At 44.0% G+C, this 18,735-nt stretch overlaps 1 long non-coding RNA gene across 1 annotated transcript in view; it reads left to right on the forward strand.

Annotated features, from left to right (window-relative positions):
- The first annotated feature begins 15,690 nt into the window (after positions 1-15,690).
- The window catches only part of LOC309534366, a 292,267-nt gene continuing 289,222 nt past the window's right edge, over positions 15,691-18,735 (forward strand). Inside the window, exon 1 of the long non-coding RNA XR_014220631.1 lies at positions 15,691-18,008. This is a non-coding gene — a long non-coding RNA (uncharacterized lncRNA). The remainder of the gene's footprint in view (positions 18,009-18,735) is intronic.

Below are 18,735 nucleotides of genomic sequence, written 5' to 3' on the forward strand. Positions count from 1 at the left end.
TCCTGCTGAAAGCCTCCGGAACCCGATGTCTGGTCCCCTTTCTCCCCGCTGCTCCCGGCTGGCCACGTGGGTCCCGATCTCCAACTGCTGCTCTCTGATCCCTCTCTGGACCCTTCTTCCTGGGGTGTCCCCCTGCTTTCCCCCCTTGCTCTGACCGCTGGCGCTCCCTTCTGGGAATCCTCGGACTCACTGGACAGGCTCGGTGATCTCGGGTCGTCATCCCCACTCATCCTTCCTTCGTATTCCTCCCCCTCGCTCTCTGTCTCCTCCCTTCTCTGCGTCACTGCTCCTGAACCCCTGACAGCATGTAAAGTGGAGGTTTCCTGTGTAGAACGGCCGGCGCCACTAGAGGGCAGACGTTCTCTGGCTTGTAGGCTGCTGCGCATGCGCTGAAGAGGCGGCTTTCTTGTGTCAAAAAAAAAGAAGCGAGAATAAAAGGTGAAGGTTGGCGGCCAGCGGCGGCTACACGGGCCACATGACGAGGTCTGGCGGGCCGCATTCGGCCCGCGGGCCTTGTGTTTGACACCCTTGATATACCTGATTGCAAACAGCATTAAGTGTTACATATTCATATACTGCAGCAAAATCAAACCAATGAGCGGGGACAAGAGCTCTTCCTATGCCCATGTAAAGAATACTTCTGCTTTTCCCATATAGGTGCATCATTGATGCCCTTTACCCTCATTTTCAGCAATAAAGAGGAAAAGAAACCTATTTGGCAGTTGAAGCCCATCTGTTATCAGGCTAGAACATTACATTATATTATGTGGCAGACATCGCCTACCTGTTCCCCATCTTGACCTCCATCTTGTGAGCACGAGAAACGGTCTGGGGAATATTCCCTATAGAAAAATGCCAACACATCAAATTTATTGTTTCCTGCAAGCACAGTAGCAGGGCAGAGAGAAATAGGGAAACTGTATTCCTGAGATTTAGGCACTTCTACCCTTAATGAAGCCTTAGTGATTTAAGCATCATTAGGATACAGGATTCTATAGAAATCATAAAGGTAACATTCTTCCAGGTGGCTTTGCCACAAGAGAGTATTGATTTTATTTACAGGTGACTGCAATCTACAACTGATGAAGCCCAAGAGGGCGAAACAAGGCATCCAGGATACAGATCCTCAGCCTTTGCAGGAAGTTTGGGGAGGCTCCTCAGGTTGAAAGTGAGGGAGGGCTCTTTATCAATGCTCCTTCTTATTGCTTCAGTTGTGCCTGTAGAATTGAGTGGTTTAAAGTGGTGGAAATTGCGAGTTCCAGGGACTTCGCTGAAATGGGTTTTGAGTGCACCACCACAGGATGCAAAGTACACAAGAATCAGAAGTCCAGTGGTACCCCCGTACCTCATCTTGGAGGAATGAAAAGTTTTCACTGAAATCCAGTAGAATAACGGCAGTGTGTGATGGAAGGTTTTCTTTTCAATTTTTAAGGAAGGCAGACTGTGACTTTGCTATGAAAGAATGAGGAATCAAATTTGCTATTTTGTCTGTTAGATCATCAGTGAACTCACCTAGTGTTGAAGTGGTTTTGATCAGGGGTCCCCAAACTAAGGCCCGCGGGCTGGATAAGGCCCGAGGGACTCGTTTATCTGGCCCGTGGTGCCCCCTGCTGCCACCGCCCGCTCTTACTGGCACTGCGCTGCACAGCTGCCCACTTCCGGGTTGGAGGAGCACCGGAATAGCTTGTTCGCATGCGTTATTTGCCAGACCCACAACTACCAGATCAGCGGTACCCTGACATTCTGGTTTCTCATCCATTTCCTAGCAGAGCAGTCTAACCCCTGCACCACACTGCCAGAAGAGGCAGCCAGGGTGGAAGAGCTGATTGAGGGTGCAGGGACTTGATGAGGCCTGTGGCTGGAAAAGCAGAGATTGAGGTCTCTTGCTTTTTGCTAGATACCAATAGGTATCGGTCCTGTTGTTAAATGAACGCTTATTTTCTGTTTGGGAACATCTAGGATTTGATTAGCCGAGGCTGCCTGTGAGTAGTAGGATGCAAAGCCGAGGCATCCATTGCATCCTGTTGTGATCCTGTTGTGTTTTTGGGGGCTGGGGACTAGAAGATGTCTCTGACAAACCAGTAAAAGAAACATGATCCTCACTGACGTATCTCAATTCTGGGCTGAGCTTTGAAGGCTTTTGTGTAGTCCAGCAGGGTCAAAATTGACAAAGTTTGCTGACCCCTGCGTTAGGAAAAAAGCACACCAAGAACTTAGGCCAATGTAAGTTTCAATAGTGGGAGTGGTCCCTACTCACAAATCTATAGTCAATAGTGACAAGAACTAATCCATTCCAAAGTATGTATTCTGACAAGGATTACAAACTCTTCTTAAATGAGTGTTTATTTCCTGTTTGGGAACATCTAGGATTTGATTAGCTGAGATGTAGTAGGATGCAAAGCCGAGATGTAGTAGGATGCAAAGCCCAAGGAAACTTTCTCTTTTTTAAAAAAAATTTCTTTCTATTAAGTTTCATATATATACCCAAAGAAATAAATAAAAAAAAACACCAAATCAACCATTACAAAAAATAGAAATAAATAAAGAGAATGTAAGTAAAAGAAAGTAGATAAATGAATAAACAGGTTACAAATGTCCTAATATAACATAATAATCTTATCCATTTCCATTCCAATTATTAGTCTTCACATTTGTTTCTTTATAACTTTAAAAACTTAGATCCCTCTTCTTCCCCCTCCCGACCTCCATCCCTCCCGCTTTCAGGCTTCTTAATATCCATGATTAATTTCTCCTGCAGCTTATACTTGTTACTGATTTACACATCGTAAGATTTATATCAAACCTGCTATAGTCTTTAAGTTTCTATGATTCCCTTCAATGTAGGTCATAAATTTGTTCCAGTCATTCATAAACTTTGCATTCTTTTGGTTTCTAATTTTTTGTGTCATTTTTGCTAAATTAAATTCAAATAATTTTGTTTGCCATTCTCTAATTGATGGGGTATTTTGATTCTTCCAGTTTAGGGCAATTAACAATCTGGCAGCGGTCATGGCATACTGAAATAGTACTTTATCCTCTTTTTAAATTTCGTCCCCGACTATTCCTAGTAGGAATGCTTCCGGTCTTTTAGGGAATGTATATTTAAATTTTTTTTTAACTCGTTATAAGTTCCCAATATTTTTTCATTTTGTCGCATGTCCACCACATGTGGAAAAAATTGCCCTCTTTGGTCTTACACTTCCAGCAGTTCTTATTTCCTGTTTTGTACATTTCCCCCAACTTTGCTGGAGTGATGTACCACCTATACATCATCTTTTCTAAATTTTCCCTGAGTGTTACACATGCCATGAACTTCATTCCACTAGTCCATAATTTCAGCCATTTATCTTACTCTATATTATAACCCAGGTCCATTGCCCATCTTGTCATTACCCCCTTTATTTCTTCATCCTTGGTGTCCCACTCTAATAATATATTGTACATTTTAGATAGTAGTTTATATTTGCCTTCAATTATCTCTATCTGGAACTTAGATTTTTTTTCATTCATCCCTATTTTTTTATCGGCTGTCCATATCGCATTTATTTGGTGGAATTGTAGCCAGCCAGATAATTTATCTTTCAGCTCCTCATATGTTTTCATCTTCCATCCGGTTTCTGATCTTGTCAATAGGTCTTCATATGTTAACCTTTCTCCCTCCATATTAACCTTTTTTATTATTAGTGTATCCATTGGGGATAACCACCAAGGTGTTTTCCATTCTAAAAGTTTTTTATTCCTCTCCCACACTTCATAGAGGGGCCCCCTGATGATATGATTTGAAAATCCTCTATGCACCTTTTCTTTATTTTGCCATAGATAAGAGTGCCAGCCAAACCTATTATCGAACCCCTCCAGGTCCAGCAAGTCAGTATTTTCCAAGGTAATCCAATCCTTGATCCAACAGAGGCTGGCGGCTTCATAATAAAGTTTCAAATTTGGTACCGAGAAACCCCCTCTCTCTTTCCTATCTGTAAGAATTTTAAAACTAATTCTTGGCCTTTTACCTTGCCATATAAATTTCGAAAGGGTTCTTTGCCACTCCTTGAATATTTTGGAACCTCTAATTACTGGGATGTTTTGGAACAAAAATAACATTCTCGGAAGTAAGTTCATTTTTATCGCTGCCATTCTTCCTCTCCACGAAAGCTTCACTCTGTTCCATATTTCTAGGTCTTTCTTAATCTCCTTCCATGTTGTAAAATAATTGTCCTGGATTAAATTTATATTTTTTGTAGTTAGCCAAACTCCCAGATATCTTGCTTTTTTTGCCACTTTAATTCCATACTCCCTTTCCAATTTTTCACTTTCCTCCTTTCCCACATTCTTGGTCAGCATTTTTGTCTTTAATTTGTTTAATTTAAAACCGGATAATTTGCCAAATTCCTCTAGCATCTCCAAAGCTATACCAACGCTTCTTTGCGGGTTTTCCAGGGATTGCATTAGGTCATCCGCATACGCTTTTACTTTAAATTCTTTCGTTCCTATTTTAATCCCTCGGATCTCTGGTGTTACTCTTATTTATGATTACCTCTAGTGCCATGATAAATAAAAGCGGTGACAGGGGGCATCCCTGTCTTGTTCCTTTTTCAACCTTAAAGGAGTTTGTTAGGTTATTATTTATAATCAATTTTGCAGATTGATTTGAGTATAATGCTTTTATTCCATCCATGAACTCACCCTCTAACCCTGCTTTCTCCATACTCTTCAATAGAAACCTCCAAGACACGTTATCAAATGCCTTTTCGGCGTCTATAAAAATTAGCACCGCGGGTATTTCGTTCTTACACTCCAAATATTCAATAATGTTTACCGTATGCCTTATATTATCTTTCAAAAACCTGTTTGGAAGAAATCCTGCCTGATCTTTATGTATTATATTCATTAAACATTTTTTAAGCCTGCTTGCTGCACCCCTGCTGCCGCATAAGGCGACCAGACCACGTTTTGCATCCTAGTTAGGAGGCAGGCACCGGCAGGGAGCGATGCTGTGCCCCGCCACCGAAAAGGCAACCAGGCCGCGTTTTGCCACAGTTCAAAGTTTTGTGCCATTTTTGCTGAAAAAACCACAATATTGTCACTGAGCCACAATTTCTCTACTTTTCGAAAAGCCTTTCGATAATTTTCGGGGTGCAGTCCATGCCTCTGCATGACCAACTTTTTGAAGCGTTCATAGTCATTGAGTTCGTTTGAGGGAAGATGACCCATAAGCTCTGCCAGGTCTCCACAAACTAGGGGACGCAAAACGGCCATATAAAAGTCTGGGGTAACTCCTATGTCTTTGCAAGTTACTTAAAAAGACTCCGAACGTCAGTGGGGGGCTGATATTTTGGGAACACCCTCCAATTAAGAGTACTCAAAGTCAGTCCTGGAGGGGACTGTTGACATTGGTTTCCCCCCCTCACAGGAACAAGTTCATACCTCGGTGCAGGGTTTTGAGGCATCTGCCCCTCCAGGCGTAACTGTTCAGCCGCTGTTGCGTATCCACGCTTGGGTCTCTGAAAAAATTCCTCCTCCTCTGCCACGTACCGTCGCACTGGCACACGCACCTCTTGAGCTCTGACTGGCGAGTAAACTCTACCCGGACTGAACGAATGCTGTCTCACCATCCGGCGGACGTCGGGCGCGCACGCCTCTCGGCGGCAGTCTCCCACAGTCACCTCTTGTAGCTGGTGCGGCAGATCTTGGTAGTCATACGCCATCCGGCTGACTCTCGGACCCATCAGGATAAACTGGCCCATCTTTGGATACTTCTCTCGGCAACGGAATCCACCATCCACCGGATCTCGCATCCACTCCACATCATGACCCTCTGAGAAATCCATCTCTTTAGGCTCCGTGTAAACAAGATAATTCCCCCTCGGACATGTAGAGGCCATCCCGGCTTCTGCTTCCTCACGAGGTGATAGGGGTTGGGTAACTGGCGTGCCCCTTGCTCTTTCCACAATACAGGACTCTCGCCAACCCTTCCGGACAGTACTTAACGCACTGGCATCCACCAGCTCCCCCTCTGAATCAGGGTCTTCCGAAAACCAGGAAGTGGATTCCGCTCTGGGGCTTAAAGCTTGGGGGGGGATTGGTCTCCACAGGAAGGGAACTGCGTTCTCCCACCAATCCCCATTGGTCCAACGTTTTTAATGCGGATTGCTGCAGAGTTGCTGTCTCCTCCATCTCCCAACTATATCCAAAAAAAATAAACCACCTGTAACCCACAAAAGATACGTGCCAATTTAAAAGATCAAAGTGCCTTTCCCGCAGGGAAGCTCGATTCCACCACGCTGCCAACATGTGGTAAACTTTCGCCCCCAGCCACCTGCTCCTCCCTCACCTGTCTTTGCTCACTGGCCAGATCAGGTTTCTTGAGCCGGGCTGGCAGGCGTGTTTACTTTTTACAGAACAGGACAAAATAACACCGGTAAGGCTGCCACCACTCCCTTTGTTCTGGGGAACCCAGAGCCACAACCCAGGGAGAAGGCTGTGCCCCGTTATTGCTGGTTATCCCCCCTCCACAGGCTGTATCCACAGACTTGCAGACAGAAATTCTACGGCAGAGCGTAACCAAGCGTAAGGCTAGGAATTGGCTATTCCCCCGGAAAGGCACACAAACCAAAAACAGTTTCTTTCTTTAAAATTTATTTTAAAGGAACATAAGAAACATGCTAAAATAGCAGGCACTTCTTTAGTATGTTACAGGCAAGAAAAAAATAAGAACATTGTAAAATCTAACTAACTTACATACTCACAAATGAAGCAAAGAGAGAATAGTTAGAGTCCTTTCAAATTCCGCATTCAGAGGCTTTTGCAATTCTCCATCACAAAGGGTGTAAGGACAGCTACTTAGATGGAACATCAGCAGCCGGGCTATTTGCGGATTGCAGAGGGCACTTTTTCAGCCATTTCCCAGATCTTTTATCCCCGATTTGCACGTGTGTCGGAACCCCCAAAACCAATCATAACTCCTGATTATTTTTTAAACTCTCCAATGACCGGCTTGCGGGCTAATCAATCTAACTTCTGGCAGCTGGGCCAATTAAGAACCCAGAGCCTAAATCAAAGGGGTTTCCTCCCTTCCGGGGAGCCTATGCAGATGCACCTTCCCAGGCAATCAAGGCCAGATAACACCACTGAGGGAATGCGCATAACTTCGGACCCAGGTGTCAAACCTTCCATTAAATCAGGGGTTTCCTTTCCCATAATAAACCTTTCACGCCCTGGGAGCCTGTTAGTCTGGGGTTAAAGGGATAGAACCCATCACCCATGGTCCCCGTGGCTTGCTGGCCACCCACAAGGCCTCACTCTCATTGCTTGACCAAGGAATAGCTTCTAAACAAACACTAACTTTACTACGCACACGATCAACCGGAAGCTGAAGTTATTGTTATTCTCAAGGAATAATTTACTAACCTAGGTTTATCTTTGGAGCCTGTTTCTTAATTTGTTGTTGTTGTGGTTTAATACTGCTTTTTCCTTGGGAATTCCCCTTAGAAATGGTAGTTTTAATTTAAACAGGTTTCACACTAAATTACTCCTCACAGTCCAATCCTTTGATCCTTTGGTGGGTTGAGCACTTTATTAACTGAAGTTTTCCTTTCTTAATTTCCTTCTTAACCATTTGCTGGCAGGAGAAAAAAGTAAAAAGAAACACTTGTGGAACCAACTCTTCCGTCACAGAAATGAGTAGACCCAAAGTCCTTGCCTCTTCTGCCACCCTACGGTAGAGGGATTCTGCAACCTCACGCAGAGGCTTGCTTTCCCTTTGCAAGTGAGATGCTGTTGCTGCTGCAATTTCCTAGAGTGAACCCAAAGCCCTTGGCTCCAGGGGGAGCTCTGTCCTCCAGCTGCCTGCAGCCATACAGGCTTGAGCACACACTCTCCTTACAGAGGGCTGTCAATCTCTTGGAAGTCAGTTGGGCAGGTCCAGTGACTGGGATACTCTCCACTGCCTAGTTTGAAAGGCTGGTTCCTTAACTTGGCTCAGTGAATGTCTCTCCTTCAGAATGGAAATCAATATGGCATTTCTCACTTGTTGAAACAGAGCAGGAAACCCTACATCCCTTGCTGTGTATGGTTTGCACAGAACGATTCTTTTTTTATATATATAAATTTTTATTGAGTTTTACACAATTTAAAGACATACAATACATAACAAAGACAAACAAACACCAACATGTATAATTTCAAATCCTTAACTTCTTAACCCTTTCTGTGGAAGTCCACTGCACAGAATGATTCTTGCCACCACTTCTTCCTTGCAGACTAGGGGATGGATTTTAGGTGTGCGGCAGCAACAAGAGGCCCGTGCAATGGCTGGGTTAAAGGCTCAGGTCACGCTAGCAGGAAGGACATTCCCAGTCCCATTCTGCGACTATTACAATTGGATATTGCAATTCAGGTTTCAAACTTGCTTACAGCCCTTAAATGCACCCCTTACGTATACAGAGTATCAGACTTTAGGGGCTGGTTCCCCTCCATCTTTGGGAATCTTTGTTTAATTTGATGCAATCTATGGGTTCTTTTGACTATGAATCCCCTCCGCCGCCTAGTTTGGAAGGCTGGTTTTGGCTCAATGAATGAAACCATGGGAAAGAACAGAAGGAAAGAAATGTCTCTCTCTCCTAAAGAGTGGGTGCCCCTGAAGTCGTCGGGCATTTCTCACTTAATTGAAATAAGTAAGGAATATGGACACAGGAGAAATAATACCTTATTATGAAAGAATTTGATAGGTTTAAGAAACAAGTTAGTTAATCCCAAATGAAGTATGGAGATGACAGGAGGTTAGATGTATTTTAAGATGATTTACTGTCATGGCAGAGGGGCTATGCCCCTTCCGATCAGGCCAGAACTTACTTTAATCTGGCCGCCTGGACACGCTCCTGATGATCCTGATCCTGGAAGGAAGAAAACCAAAAGAGGCTTGGACAAAGGGGTTGTGGCGATCACACAGGGTCACCGGACGTTTCACTGTCTACTGACCCCTGTGCCACCACTTGATTTCTCACTGCCCCCACCCAGGCCCTACCTGGTACAATACTGAGTCAGGACAGTGGCAAATTGGAACATAAACTTCTCTTTATTTATTGCAGTTTAAGAAGTGTGCGGTTTCATAAACGGTATCGGTCATTTAAAATCATGGGGTGCCTATCCAGACCTATAACTTCCGCTACCTGCTCTCTCACTAAACCAGCTGTGGTGATCACACAGGGCACCTAGACTCTGACGGTCTATTGACCCTGTGCCACCACTGTGATTGTTTTCCCGCTGCCACCAACCTGTTTCTCTTGGATACACACAGAGTCCAGACAGTTGTTAATATTAAATCAAATAAGCAAGTATATTTTATAAGCCTTAACAAGTTTATGGTTTCAGGTAATTTTTCTTGTCGGTTTCTTAATCTTAGTTTCTATACCAGCCTATACCTTTTCTAATAACTGCTAACTGATTATCCGAACTGTCTATCTGACTCATCCTATCAGTTTCTCTCACTCCCTCACAACACAACTCGACCAACCCACAGACTTAACCTCCCTCTTCCTTCTCCAACTCCTGACTTCCACACAACTCCAAATCCAACTCCTCCCCTTGGGTTCCCACTGGCCAGACACTTCACACTCATTTAACCCTTTCCTTATGACCCACCTAGGAGGCAAACGCCCCACCACCTCTCAGATATTTACTTGTCTTCCTTGCCCCTAACTGTTCCCGACTCAGCTTATTTTGCTACACTAACTCAACCTCCCCAAAAACTATCCCAATTCACTCCCACTCTAACCAGCCACCCAACTCCCAACAAACTCCCCCCATTGCTCCTCCCAGAGCTGGTTTTATAGTCTCTCTGACTCCACCCCCTGGGTCCTGATTGGGTAACCTGTTTACCTATTTCACCTCCAGCACTCTCATATGCTAACACCACAGGGGTCATCCTCTTTTCTTTGGCCTTAGCCCCACCCCTGGCCCGGTGGTCCATTGTCCTCCCTGGCCGGAGGGTGGATCAAAGGCCGGCCCAAGCGGGTGGGAGGCACCTGCCCAGGTGAGCCCCGCTCGGTGCCGCAAACCCTGCCCACCTGTGGGAAAGAGAGGGAGGAAATTCTGACAATAGGTATCGGTCCTCTTGTTAAATGAACACTTATTTTCTGTTTGGGAACATCTAGGATTTGATTAGCTAAGGCTGCCTGTGAGTAGTAGGATGCAAAGCCGAGGCATCCATTGCAGAATCTTGATCCTGTTGTGTTTTTGGGGGGGCTGGGGACTAGAAGATGTCTCTGACAACCCGATAAAAGAAACATGATCCTCACTGACGTATCTCAATTCTGGGCTGAGCTTTGAAGGCTTTTGTGTAGTCCAGCAGGGCCAAAATTGACAAAGTTTGCTGACCCCTGCGTTAGGAAAAAAGCACACCAAGAACTTAGGCCAATGTAAGTTTCAATAGTGGGAGTGGTCCCTACTCACAAATCTATAGTCAATAGTGACAAGAACTAATCCATTCCAAAGTATGTATTCTGACAAGGATTACAAACTCTTCTTAAATGAGCGTTTATTTCCTGTTTGGGAACATCTAGGATTTGATTAGCTGAGATGTAGTAGGATGCAAAGCCAAGGCATCCATTGCAGAAGCTTGATCCTGTTGTGTTTTGGGGGGCTGGGGACTAGAAGATGTCTCTGACAAGCCGGTAAAAGAAACATGATCCTCGCTGACGTATCTCAATTCTGGGCAGAGATTTGAAGGTTTTTGTGTAGTCCAGCAGGGCCAAAATTGACAAAGTTTCCTGAGCCCTGCCTTAGAGCATCTCCTGAGAGTTCTTGGCTGTCCTCAGCTCTCCAGACACAATCCAACTTAGGCTCTCCCTTTACTCCAACTGCCTCCCTTGGAACTTTGTTCAATCAGGAGCTGCTGCTATTTGACTGTTTGCTGGCAGGTTGGGGGGGGCAGTGACTCAACTTGGTCAGTAAACAAACTTTTCCGTCACACCTATAAGTAAAAATCAATAAAAATCTGAGGTTCTGCCCCCCTCATCAAAAATCTTGACTACGTGCTACTGGTAGACATGTATCTATTTCAATCGTTGGTTTTCAAATAGAACATGCTTTATTTATAATTTTTATACTTTATTTAAAATACAATTACATAAAATGATAGGAGCATAATGAAATATTGTTGAAGCAGAAAAACAGAACAAGCAGCTCACCCAGGCAGAGTCTCTCAATTCTTCTATCATTACTGGCTGTTGTGCACCTTTTCCTGCCTTTACTGTTCTGATTTTGTAGTGACTGAGTCTCCTTATACCTCTTCAAAAATTCAGAAAAGCCACCTTTGGTTAAGTTTCCACCAGCTTTTCTTCTAATTTCTTCATAAATGTAGCCTTGTTTACTTAATAGTACTATTTTACATCGCTTACTGGGTCACCAGTCAACTCTTTGTGCCATTTCTTTAATTTTATTACGTTTTACAAGCTGACTAAATGAAAGAACACTAAAAAGATCAACCAACTTGATAGCAATCACGTAACTCACTGACAAATGTCCTCCTCTCAGCTCCAATACTTAACACCAGTAGCTGAATCCTACTGTGACCTGTTTAAGTCATTGCGTGGCTATTCCCTCCCCCCCCCACAGGTGGAATAAATAAAGACACTGGACACAAAGATTTAGGTTAATGGGCGAAAATCGCCACAACTTTATTGATTACAGGTAAGAAGGGTATTGGCTTTAGGCATTGGCCCCCTAACCGACTGTCCGGTCTAACCGGGAAGGGTTAAACACCAACAGGGGGAGCCACCCGAGATGCAAATCCCTAGGCGTTCCCCGAGGGGTTACCGCTCGGGGGCGCGCTTTAGGCCCTAGCCTCCGTAGGTTTCGGACGAGGCGTCGCCCCTCGGAGTCCTTTAACGAACTACCCTTCAAGCATTGGGGGAGGTGATGGCGTTCCTCCCCCCAACCTCATTTGCATGACAATACCCCGGCCAATGCCTACCGCCCAAACCGAGGGAGTTGTGACGATTTGCTACGAGGTAGGCGAAAAAACCAAGTGGCTCCGAAAACCAGCCAATTAGCCAAATGGAAAAACTCCTACCAGGCCCCTTGCGGCGACCAGCCAAAGCCCATAGCAAGGTCAATGGCAAAACCTAAAGGGCGGGTGGGTGGGAAACCGCGTCAGCTGCAAGGGAGAAAAGGGGCGAGCCAAGGGCTGCCCTGACCTTAAGTGGCCTCTGGAAGGCCCGCCCCTGCCGCCAGCCAATTGGCTGGCGCTGCAGGGGATGCAAATTAAGGGAATCCCTGCTTCCCGCGAGGCTGGCGCCAGCCTCGCGGGAGTGAGTGTGGGCGGGGTCGTGAGCCCGCAACCCCCCCTCCTCCTTAAGTTTGGTAGTGGCATTGCCCAAACAAGATGACGCAGATAGGTTGCCTACCCCTGGTGTAGTAATGTTGGGACACACGCCCCTTCCTCACCCGTCCTACAATCCAGCAGGACCAGGCTAAAAGAGGGAAGGTGCTGCCACATTTATTTTTTTCAGGACAAAACACAACAAAAGGGGTAGTTGCTGCCACCACTCCCTTGTCTGGGGATAGCCCAGAAGATTAACCCAAGGGAGAAGGTTACTCTTCCTGGTTACCGGCTGCCCCACCCTGCAGTTGCTTCCACAAAATGCAGGCAGAAATTCAACAGGTTCCACAAATTACAGGCAGGAATTCAACAGATTCAGTAGGAGGCTGAGTGGTCAGACTTTGGATTCAGGCTTTCCCCAGAAAGGCACACAGAACAAATAGGAAAATCCTCTTTTTAAAGTTTATTTAAAAAACAAGATTAAACATACTTAAAAGTAGGCACATTTCTTATGGTTCAGACAGAAAAAATAACAAGATTGTAAAGCATCGCTAGCTAAACGTACTTACAAAACAAGAACACAAGAAAAGTTAAGGCAGTTCGTAAAGTTCTCGGCTGAATCCACATCTCAAGTAGGCAATAGACAATAGAAGACTACACCTGGTCTGGAGAGAGAGCCAAAGGCCCATGGGCCACAAGCGCCCACAGGGGTCGTTTAACCGCCCCACGAGCCGCCCCCAAAGTGAGCTGCCCTCTTGGCGAGTCCCCGTGTGCTGCACTAGACCAGCGTGGCGTGGGGACTCGCTTCCAAGGCGCTGAAAATCGCATGATGCGCAGGTGCTGAAAAATGTGTCGACGCAGCCACTGGAAAGCAGCCACTGGAAATCGTGGGCAAGCGCACTCATGCACGCACACAATCAGTCCCACAGAGAGATCTCTGCTGGAGTGAACCAACCCAGGCAAGGTAAACCTTGCTGACCCCTGCTCTAGACACACATGCTCATTGGCTACGTTCAAATGAAGGAAAGTACTGCATATCAACTTAAGCAAGTTGTGCTTTCTTTATCTGGTTATTTGGCTACAACGTTTGATAGAATACAGGTAATTGAACCAACTTTGTTGCATTACATTCTTCATTAAATCATATTTCCTTTTTTAAAAAAATAACATCTTTATTAATTTAAAATACAATCATACAGTAAAGGTATGTACAATCTCTGGTTGAACTTTATTACGGTCACAGACCAGGATAAAAAAAACAAAAATATATAAATAGCAGGATTTTTAAAAAACTGATAAATGTTGGAGCAAATAAGGACAAAGAAACAAGCATAGGATAAAACATCTGGATAAAATACAAGATTAAGCACGGATAATGGATAAAAACTGATAATTAAAACAGGTACGTACAATAGAATTAAGCACAAAGAAGAACAAAAAAGAGTTTACCAGTAACAAGAAAATGCCAATTAAAAAAACCAATTATTTATACAGCATCATGTCTTATCCAATAAAGTTTTCTATGAAAAACTTCGTCGTTCTCATTATACTTTTTCTATTGTCTTGATTTTATTGCACAGTTTATTTTGCAACTTTTTCCATATATTCCTCTAAGATGTTTATTCCATTTATTTATTGTACACAAGTATCATTCAATTCTGCTAGCATAATATCATTTTTGCAATATAGTCTCATATATTCCTTAAATAATTTCCATTCTCCATATACTTTTTGACTTAGGGTTCTCCTGACTTTTCTGGTCAGCTTTGCTAATTGGAAATACTCTGTCATGAGTGTTTGCCAGTCTGTTATTGTTGGTGTTGTTTCACATTTCTAACTTCTGGCTACAAGTATTATTGCAGCCGTGATTGTGTACATAAACAGTGGTCTTGTGTTTTGCTTAATTTCTATTGGCAATATTCCTAATAGGAAACTGGCCTTTTTTTGAGGGTAAATTTAAATAATTTCTTAAATTTGTCATATGTTATTCCAAAATTCGCTTATAATTTTGCAGGTCTACCACATGTGATAGTAAGACCCCATCTCCTTTTTGCATCACCAGCATGTTGGTGAACTACCTTTGTACATTTTAGCGAGTTTTGACGGGGGGTGGTGCCATCTGTAAAGCATCTTCATGGTATTCTCCCTCAAGTCGTAACATGCTGTAAATTTGATATCTTGCCGCCACAGTCTTTCCCACAGCTCCATATAGATATTATATCCAAAGTCTTGTGCCCACCTTATCATTGATGTTTTTCCCTCCTGCTCTTTCACTTCCCACTCTAAAAGATACTCATACATTCTTAATACATACTTTGCCTTATTATATATTATTTCTTTTTCAAAGATGGAAGTTTCTTTGGCAAGACTTTCTTTCTTGTCTGCGCACAATTTTTGATTTAGTTGGAAATATTGTATCCAATCAGACAGGTATATAATTTCATTGTATTTTTTAAAAGTTGGCTTGTCTTTGTCTGATTCTAGTAATATCCGCTAGGTGGGCCACTCCCTTCATGTTTTTCCTTTTAACTGCTATTGCTTCAGCTGGAGATGTCCACAAAGGTATCTTTGGTTCCAAAATTCCTCTATATTTACTCCATCATTAAATCATCTTTTCACTGATACAAAATTTTATGGTATTACTCCAAAAAGAAGTGGTGTTATGAGCCATCAAACCTCAGAAATAGACTTTTCCCAAAAGGTTTCCACAATTTTGGCCACTAGCATATGCCCCAATAGTGGGACACCCTTTCCAACACATAGGAGAGCTCTTGGGTTTTATGTAAGCTAGACGTCTAGGTGTTAAAGACCAGTCATGTGCGATTTTGAGGCCTCTTTCTCTTGTCATTGCCGAAATAGATTTATACTGGGCTTTGATCCACGGTCCATTCCATGCCTCTTGATTTCTCCACCATTCCCTCTAATTATTCTGGGGAGGGAAATGTGCCTCTATAGTTGATTTATACAGGGATGATATTCATCCTTTCGTTGCTATATTTTCTGCTACTTCTGTTTTTTTGTATGGTGTTAATTGTCTTGTGGCTTCAGTTTTAATCTTGGAGGTTATTAGAAATTATCTTAGTTTGGTCACGAATGCATAGTATGAATGTTAGACCCAAAGAAAATGGATAATTCGCAAGGCACGATATGTTGGCAAGTGAAATGAGAAACTAGTTTTTGTTGACATGCAACCAAGGAAATGGGGGTCATTGGTAGGCCCCCAGCTGACTCCAGCCCACCGGCCGGTGTGCCGGATGAACGCCAGTCCTTAGACAGCATGAATCTGCGAGCTTCAGAAGCCAGGGCACGCTACTCAGCAGAGTAAATGCCCAACAGAAGTGGCAGGAGAGGCTAGTTTATTGGGCGTACATCAGGACAAAAGGAAACATGTCTGATCTCCTTCGTGTCCAAAGCAAGACAGCATAAAGCAAAAGCTATGCACAAACGGAAGTTCCCAGCAAGCTGTGCTGGAGTGTAAACAACAACAACAATCTTTATTACGGTCCAAAGACCCAACAAATCGTCACAAAGCAATGCACAATTCAGACAGTCTACCTCCAGGTTAAACAAGCTTTTTGTTCAAAATATAGGGATCATTGGTTCTTGCAACCACCGAGAAAAACTTTGCCACTGCTAATGTTCTAGCATTTGTCCGGTCTTCCAATAGGAACCTGACATAGTGAGCCTCTGATTTTCCCAGGAAAGGTACCAGCAAGGGTAGTATCAGTTCAGTCCTGGCTTGCTCATATTTTGCACAGTGCAACAAAATATGTTTTATGGAATCGATGTCTTGAGCACTCGAGTAAAGTCTGTCCTGATAGGGAACTCCTCTCAACCTGCCATCCAACACTGCAGAAGGGAAGACGTTTAGTCTGGCTTTGGTGAAAAGCCTCCGATAGTATGGTACTGTCAGGTTTTTAATGTAAGATGTTAACTTAAAGACATGTCCATATTGTACTCCTACTGCCAGCGGACTACAGGCTGTGTGTGATTGAGATCGCAAGTCACTGTGTGCATTATCCCATAATCTTTGCTTTAACATCTTTTGGGAAGTGTAAACAGATATGTGACACACAACAAGCATGCCTGTTCCTTAAGGTGGAATGGAATATCCCAACAGTTTTATCAAGGAAGAATGTGTGACTGTGTCCAAAAAACATTGGTGGTGTTTACTGAAAGCAAAAATTCCTGGACAGAAACTGGGAGGAACTAGCAATGGGCTACGAACGTGTGATAAAGGCCTAGAACACACTGTGTGTTCTGAGCTCTGTTGAGGATGTTGTGTAGCAATTTCTCAGATGCACTGCAAGATGCTGGTATCCATGTCTGCTAGTCCATCCAGCCATTCCGCTCAGCCCTCTCAAGACCACTTGACTGCTTCATTAAACATTAAATATTCCCCCTCCCCCTGCTTAATGACATGCTGCAATGAATATGCTAGTTTTACTTGTATTTCAATTTGATTTTTTAAAGAAAGCACTTTTTGGTTCTATTTGGTCTGCTGATTAGCGACCTTTCTTGGAGGCATAATCGGGCAGGACAGAGGGACGAGTCTGTGTGTGTCTGTCTTGACTGTAAAGCAATTTTTTTAAAAAATTACTTATATATTTTATTATGTGTGTATCTATAAAGTGAAGCTTTTCGTCACTTTTTCATCAAAATCACAGCTTGTCCTGCAGATTTATTCCAAGTGCAGTCCTCAGATTTTAAGTCCAGGCAAAAGTTTTTCTAACGAATTTATTGTGCCTTAGGTCACACGAGCAGTTCAGCATAGCATCCCCCTGTGGACATATTGCCAGACATGAAACGAATTGAGAGCTGTTTCCTGCAAAATCCTTCCCCTTAAAAAAATCTCTGTGCGTTTGGTCCATTGTGAAATTAAAAATAACACCTCCCCTCCCTGACACATTGCCAGAAGGAAATGAACTTAATTACTTAAGGCACACTGGTGGGCTTTGCTAATGTGCATGGCTTCAAAGGCTTTGGGTGTTAAGGGCAGACAGGGGATAAGTGCAGATAAGGTGAAGGACCACATGCCCACAATTGTGAAGATGAGAGGAAGGGGGTACGCCACTGTAACAGTGAGACACACACACACACACACACACACACAGCTGAAGAAGTGCAAAATGGCAATCGGAGGGACAACTGCCAGTCCCAAAAAGGCAGGCACGTGGTTTCTAGGGCAAAAAAACTGACTGCAAGAGTCTTTTCTAAAGCCCTTTTCCAGGAACCGCTCTCCAGATGAGTCTCTCTCTCCCCCACCCACACATGCCCCGCCTAATTCCAGGGGGTGATTCCCCCCACTGCACCCCGTTGTGTTACCTGAAGGCAAAAATCATGGACAAAATGGGTCACCTGCGCTCTCTGCCTCCAACTGCCGCAGAGCTCCAACTCCTCTCTCTCCAACGCCAACCCTTCAGCTGCCTTGTAGTCCCAGGGATCGGGGCAGCTGGCCTTTTACGGCCCTGGGGTGGACCAGAGGGAAGACCGCTCCGCTCAGGTCTGCTCCCAAGCCCCGTCCACCTGGCCGGAATGGCCAGAATTCAAACCAACGCTGCTGGGGACATCCAACATTCTGGTTGGTCACCATGGAGAATTCTCACCCAACTGCCAGCTGCCTCTGCAACATTGCCCCCAGGGATCCGGCCCCCTTGTGATGGGCCGCAACTGCCACCCACGACAGGACTGGGTAAGTGGCCATTACGAGGCCTTAAAGACTGTAAGTGTGATCGTAATTCTGTAAACAGCTTGAGTGACAGCATGGAGACTGAAAGGAAAATTACAGTTTCCTTTTTATTTTTTAAAGCTCTTTCAAATTTCCATTTTTTGTATCGTGGGCTGTGTGGGTCAGGCCAAAGGGGCCCCACGCAGTGGGTTGGGCTAGATGACCCTTTGGGAGCCCTTCCAGTTCCACAATTCAATGATTCTTTCTGACCTGTGATTCCTGCCTTGCAGGGGTTGGACTAGATGAGCCTCAGGACCCCTTCTATAATACTTTTCATCTTTCCTGGGTCTTTCAGTCTGTGCAGGTTTTTTGTTTTTTTTTTTAAAAAAGAACAGTTTAATTGAACAATGTAAAAGAAAGAGTTAACAATGACAATTCCATATATTCCTATTTAATGCATAGGTATTATCCAAATGCATGCATGTTTATTTTCAACCTATTATGTTTTGCATAAATGTGTTCCAAATATACTTGCCTGTGCATAGTCTACGTCTGTAAGCAATACTTGGAGTAACTAATGCGTAAGAAGCTCTCACTATATATATTTAGCAAGCACAATTGGATGACAGCAAGACTCTCTCAAATGAAGGTGTTGCTCTTTGTCGCAAGCTGGGCTGATACATAGCACTGGAGCTATTTGGGTGTAGTACTGTTACCTGATGGTGGCGTAGGATTTCCCTGTCAGTCCTCC

This window comes from Podarcis vaucheri, assembly GCF_965113315.1.
Source record: "Podarcis vaucheri genome assembly, chromosome: 6".
Taxonomy (NCBI): domain Eukaryota; kingdom Metazoa; phylum Chordata; class Lepidosauria; order Squamata; family Lacertidae; genus Podarcis; species Podarcis vaucheri.